The sequence below is a fragment of the Callorhinus ursinus genome, unplaced genomic scaffold (genome assembly GCF_003265705.2).
Source record: "Callorhinus ursinus isolate GAN/ISIS: 27379988/994484 unplaced genomic scaffold, GSC_fseal_2.0 scaffold6, whole genome shotgun sequence".
NCBI classification, from domain to species: Eukaryota; Metazoa; Chordata; class Mammalia; order Carnivora; family Otariidae; genus Callorhinus; species Callorhinus ursinus.
In genome coordinates this window covers 24,773,910-24,780,669 of record NW_027397068.1, presented here as the reverse complement: position 1 = coordinate 24,780,669, position 6,760 = coordinate 24,773,910, and positions in this window count along the sequence as shown.

The window sequence follows — 6,760 nt, the reverse complement described above, 5'->3', positions numbered from 1 at the left end:
AATATATTACATTATTAAATATAAATATATTGCTATAGTAAACATAGTAAATATAAAATATATTTATATTTAATATTTAAATATATATTTATATATATTTAATATATAAAAATTTCATACATTGTATATATAAAATATATATATATTTAAATTTTTAGATTTTAAATTCAAGTTAATTAACATATAGTGTATTTTAGTTTCAGGGGATTTAAATTCAAGTTAATTAACATATAGTGTATTTTTAGTTTTAGTAGGATTTAGTGATTCATCACTTGCATACAACACCCAGTGCTCATTACATCAAGTGCCTCCTTAATGCCATTCACCCAATTAGCCCATCCTTCTCCGCCTCCCCTCCAGCAACTCGCGGTGTATTTCCTAGAGTTAAGAGTCTGTTATGGTTTGTCTCCCTCACTGTTTTAATCTTATCTTATTTTTCTTTCCCTTTCCCTATGTTATCAGTTTTGATTTTTAAATTCCTCATATGAGTAAAATCATGTGGTATTTGTCTTTCTCTGACTTATTTTGCTTAGCATAATACCCTCTAGTTCCATACATGGCATTGCAAATGGCAAGATTTCATTCCTTTTTATGGCTGATAGTCCATTGTATATATATATATATATATATATACCACATCTTTATCCATTCATCTGTTGATGGGCATATGGGCTCTTTCCATATTTTGGCTATTGTGGACATTGCTGCTATAAACATTCAGGTGCATGTGCTCCTTCAAATCACTATTTTTGCATCCTTTAAATAAATACCTAGTAGTGCAATTTCTAGGTCATAGGGTAGCTCTATTTTTAACTATTTGTGGAACCTACGTACTGTTTTCTAAAGCGGCTGCACCAGTTTGCGTTCTGACCAACAGTGTAAGAGGATTAACCTTTCTATGCATCCTTGCCAACATCTGTTGTTTCCTAAATTGTTAATTTTAGCCATTCTGACAGGTGTGAGGTGGTATCTCATTGTGGTTTTGATTTGTATTTCCCTGATGATGAGTGATGTTGAGCATTTTTTCATGTGTCTATGAGCCATTCATAAGTCTTCTTTGGAGAAATGTCCCATTTCTTGACTGGATTTTTTGTTTTTTGGGTGTTGAGTTTGATAAGTTCTTTATAGGTTTTGGATACTAGCCCTTTATCTGATATGTCATATGCAAATACCTTCTATTCCATAGGTTGCTTTTTAGTTTTGTTGATTGTTTCCTTTGCTGTGCAGAAGCTTTTCATCTTGATGAGGTCCCAATAGTCCATTTTTGCTTTTGTTTCCCTGGCCTCTGGAGATGTGTCTAGTAAGAAGTTGCTGCAGCCAAGGTCAAAGAGGTTGCTGCCTGTGTTCTTCTCCAGGATTTTGATGGTTTCCTGTCTCACATTTAGGTCTTTCATCCATTTTGAATTTATTTTTGTGTATGGCATAAGAAAGTGGTCCAGTTTCATTCTTCTGCACGTGACTGTCCAGTTTTCCCAACACCATTTGTTGAAGAGATTGTCTTTTTTCATTGGATATTCTTTTCTGCTTTGTTGAAGATTAGGTGACTATACAGTTTAGGGTCCATATTTGGGTTCTCTATTCTGTTCCATTGATCTATGTGCCTGTTTTTGTGCAGTACCATAGTGTCTTGATGATTACAGCTTTGTAATACAGCTTGAAGTCTGGAATTGTGATGCTTCCAGCTTTGGTTTTCTTTTTCAACATTCCTTTGGCTATTTGGGGTCTTTTTTGGTTCCATACAAATTTTAGGATTATTTGTTCCGTTTCCTTGAAAAAAGTTGATGGTATTTTGATAGGGATTGCATTGAATGATTGCTTTGGGTAGCATTGACATTTTAACAATATTTGTTCTTCCAGTCCATGAGCATGGGATGATTTTCCATTTCTTTGTGTCTTCCTCAATTTCTTTCATAAGTGTTCTATAATTTTCAGAGTATAGATCTTTTACCTCTTTGGTAGGTTTATTCCTAGGTATCTTATGGTTTTTGGTGTAATTATAAATGGGGATTGATTCCTTGATTTCTCTTTCTTTTTTTTCTTTTAAAGATTTTTTATTTATTTATTTGACAGAGGCAGAGATAGCAAGAGCAGGAACACGAGCAGGGGGAGTGGGAGAGGGAGAAGCAGGCTCCCCGCTGAGCAGGGAGCCCGATGCGGGGCTCGATCCCAGGACCCTGGGATCATGACCTGAGCCAAAGGCAGACGCTTAAGCCACCCAGGCGCCCTTGATTTCTCTTTCTGTTGCTTCATTATTGGTGTATAGAAATGCAACAGACTTCTGTGTTTATTTTATATCCTGCAACTTTGAATTCCTGTATCAGTTCTAGAATTTTTTGTGGAGTCTTTTGGGGTTTTCTACATAGAGTATCATGTCTTCTGTGAAGAGTGAAAGTTTGACTTCTTCCTTGCCTATTTTGATGCCTTTTATTTCTTTTTGTTGTCTGATTGCTGAGGCTAGGACTTCCAGTACTATGTTGAACAACAGTGGTTAGAGTGGACATTCCTGTAGTGTTCCTGACATTTGGGGGAAAGCTCTCAGTTTTTCCCCATTGAGGATGATATTAGCTGTGGGTCTTTCATATATGGCCTTTATGATGTTGAGGTACGTTCTCTCTATCTCTACTTTGTAGAGGGTTTTTATCAAGAAAGGGAGCTGTATTTTGTCAAAGGCTTTTTCTGCATCTATTGGGTGGATCTTATGGTTCTTATCCTTACCTTTATTAATGTGGTGTATCACATTGTTTGATTTATTTGCAGATGTTGAACCACCCTTGCAGCCCAGGAATAAATCCTAGTTGGTCATGGCAAATAATCCTTTTAATACTGTTGGATCCTATTGGCTTGTATTTTGGTGAGAATTTTTGCATCCATGTTCATTAGGAATATTGCTCTGTAATTCTCCTTTTTAATGGAGTTTTTGTCTGGTTTTGGGATCAAGGTAATGCTGGCGTCATAAAATGAGTTTGGAAGTTTTCCTTCCATTTCTACATTTTGGAACAGTTTCAGAAGAATAGGTATTAATTCTCCTTTAAATGTTTGGTAGAATTCCCCTGGGAAGCCATCCAGGCCTGGACTCAGGTTGGGAGATTTTTGATTACTGATTTAATTTCTTTGCTGGTTATGGGTCTGTTCAAATTTTCTCTTTCTTCCTGTTTCAGTTTGGTAGTTTAAATGTTTCTAAGAATGCATCCATTTCTTCCAGATTGCCTAATTTGTTGGCATACAATTGCTCATAATATTCTCTTATAATTGTTTGTATTTCTGCGGTGTTGATTGTGACCTCTCCTCTTTCATTCATGATTTTGTTTACTTGAGTCCTTTCTCTTTTCTTTTTGATAAGTCTGGCTAGGGGTTTATCAGTCTTCTTAATTCTTTCAAAGAACTAGTACATAGTTTTGTTGATCTGTTCTACTGTTCCTTTGTTTACTATTTCATTGATTTCTTCTCTGCTCTTTGTTATTTCCTTTCTCCTGCTGGATTTAGGCTTTATTTGCTATTCTTTTTCCAGCTCCTTTAGGTGTAAAGTTAGGTTGTGTATTTGAGACTTTTCTAGCTACTTGAGGAAGGCCTGTATTGTTATATACTTCCCCTTTAGGACTGCCTTTATTGCATCCCAAAGATTTTGGACTGCAACATTTTCATTTTCATTTGCTTCCATGTACCTTTTTATTTCTTCTTTAATTTTCTGGTTGACCCATTCATTCTTTTTTTTTTTAATATTTTATTTATTTACTTGACTGAAAGAGAGAGAGAGAGAGAGAGAGTACAGAAGTAGGGATAGTGGCGGGCAGAGGGAGAGGGGGAAGCAAGCTCCCCACTGAGCAGGGATCCTGATGTGAAGCTCGATCCCAGGACACTGGGATCATGACCTGAGCCAGAGGCAGACGCTTAACTGACTAAGCCACCCAGGTGCCCCAAACCATTCATTCTTTAGTAGAATGTTCTTTAACCTCCATGTATTTGGGGTCCTTCCAAATTGTTTCTTGTTGTTGACTTCAAGTTTCATAGCACTGTGGTCTGAAAGTGTGCATGGTATGATCTCAGTGTTTTTGTACTGGTTGAGGCCTGATTTGTGACCCAGTATGTGATCTATTCTGGAGAATGTTCCATGTGCACTTGAAAAGAATGTGCATTCTGCTGCTTTAGGATGAAATGCTCTGAATATATCTGTTAAGTCCATCTGGTTCACCGAGTCATTTAAAGCCCTTGTTTCCTTGTTGATTTTCTGCTTGGATGAATTATCCATTGCTATGAGTGGGATGTTAAAGTCCCCTACAATTACTGTATTATTATCACTGAGTTTATGTTTGTTATTAGTTGATTTATATATTTGACTGCTTCCAAGTTAGGGGCATAAATATTTATAATTGTTAGATCTTGTTGGATAGACCACTTTATTATGATATAGTGTCCTTCTTCATCTCTTATTACAGTCTTTGGTTTAAAATCTAGTTTATCTGATATAAGAATGGCTACTCCACCCTTCTTTCGATGTCCATTAGCTTGACAAATGGTTCTCTGCCCCCTCACTTTCAATTTGGAGGTGTTTTTGGGTCTAAAATGAGACTCTTGTAAGCAGCATATCGATGGGTCTTCTTTTTTCTTAATCCATTCTGATACCCTAGGTCTTTTGCTTGGAACATTGAGTCCATTTACATTCAGAGTAATTATCGAAAGATATGAATTTAGTGCCATTGTATTACCTGTAAATTCACTACTCCTGTAGATTGTCTCTGTTCCTTTCTAGTCTTTGTTACTTTTAGTCTCTCTTTCCCACTTGAAGGGTCCCCTTTAATGTATCTTGCATAACTGGTTTAGTGCTTATGAACTCCTTTAGGTTTTGTTTGTCTTGGAAACTCTTTATCTCTCCTTCTATTCTGAATGACAGCCTTGCTGGATAAAGTATTATTGGCTGCATATTTTTCCCATTTAGCTTGTTGAATATATCATGCCACTCCTTTCTGGCCTGCCAGGTCTCTGTGGACAGGTCTGCTGCCAGCCTTATATGTCTACCCTGGTAGGTTAAGGACCTTTTTTCCCTAGCTGCTTTCAGAATTCTCTCTTTATCTTTGTATTTAGCAAGTTTCACTATGATATGTTGTTGTGTTGACCTTTTTTGTTGATTTTGAGGGGAGTTCTCTGTGCCTCTTGCACTTGAATGCCTGTTTCCTTCCCCAGATTAGGGAAGTTCTCAGCTATAATTTGTTCAAATAAAGCTTCTGCCCCTCTCTCCCTCTCTTCCTCTGTTGGGACTCCCATGATACAGATAATATTGTGCTTTATGGAATCTCTGAGTTCCCTAAGTTTGTCTTCATGTTCTAATAGTTTTCTTTCCCTCTTCTTTTCAACTTCATTAATTTCCTTAATTTTGTTTTCTATATTATCTGTGCTCTTGTCTGCTTCTTCAGTCCTCATTGTGATTATATCCAGTCTGCTTTGCATCTCAGTTATAGCATTTTTTATTTCAGCCTGGCTAGTTTTTAGGTTTTTATCTCTGTAATAGGGTTCTCTTCTATGCTTTTTTCAAATCCAGCTAGTATTCTTATGACTGTTGTTCTGAATTCTTGTTCACAAATATTGCTTATATCTGTTTTGAGCAAGTCCCTGGCTGTGGTATCTTCCTGACCTTTCTTTAGGGGAGAATTCCTCCATCTTGTCATTTTAGCTAAGTTTCTATCTTTTGCGTGTTATGATAGCTTGTTATGCTTCCTGTACCTTAGAGTAATGTTATATTAAGAAGAGGTCATATACTGTCCAGGTCCTGGCACTTTATGAAGTGTTTCTGGTGTATGCTTTGTGCACTCTGCTGTTGCATTTTGGCTTCTCTTTCCCACTGATCAGTCCTCTGCAGAGTTCCTCCTTGCTTGCTGTGGGGAGTTCTTGGACATTTATCTAGGTGTACTTTGATTTGATTGTTGAAAGCAGCCTGGAAAAAAAGGAGAGAAGGAAAAGAAAAAGGGAGGGGAGGGAAAGCCTGCTCAAAAAGACCAAGAGAGAAAAGGAAAGGGATGAAAAATCCCAAATAGACAAACTATAAGCCTGATTCCAATGAAAAAGAAAGGAAAAACAAAGAAAAAGAAAAGAAAAAAAGAAGCCTGATTCCCCCCACCCCCCACAAAGAGAAAAGGAAATGAAAAAACAAACTAACAAACAAAAAACTATAAACCTGATTCCAAAAGAAAAAGAATAAGAAAAAAAAAATACAGCCTGGTCCTGAACTGAAGGGGACTTTGAAGCGCTATATGATCAGTAGACTTGGTGCATGCAGCATGCTGCCTGTTTTGCTCTTTTGGGGGAGAGGCCTGTTGCCCTGGCTCAGAGTCAGTCTTACCCTTGGCAGAAAAACACTTGCCAAGCATAGGGGGACAAGGTTTGATGTAAGTGGCTCCCATCTCCACTGGGGACTGCTCTGTTGCTCTTTGATGTCCAGCTGTGTTGGTGGTGGGGTGATGGGGGTGGTGGGGTGTGGTAAAATGGTGCCACCCCACTCTCTCTCTGGGGACATGAGAATCTCACATCCCCCCACTGTTCAGGAAGCCCTCACAGAAAAGCAAAAGCCCTCAGCACGTCTGGCGCCCAGCTCTCCTTCATTTTATCTTTGGTGCAGCTGGGATTCAAAACTCCAAATCTTAAAGGAGCCAAACCGCTCGCATCAGCCACGCTGTCTCCCTCCAACCATGGAAATCCTTCTTCCAATCCTCAGATCTATTTTTTGGGTGTCCCAAGTGATCTGACCTCAATACAGCTGAGTTCAAGGAAC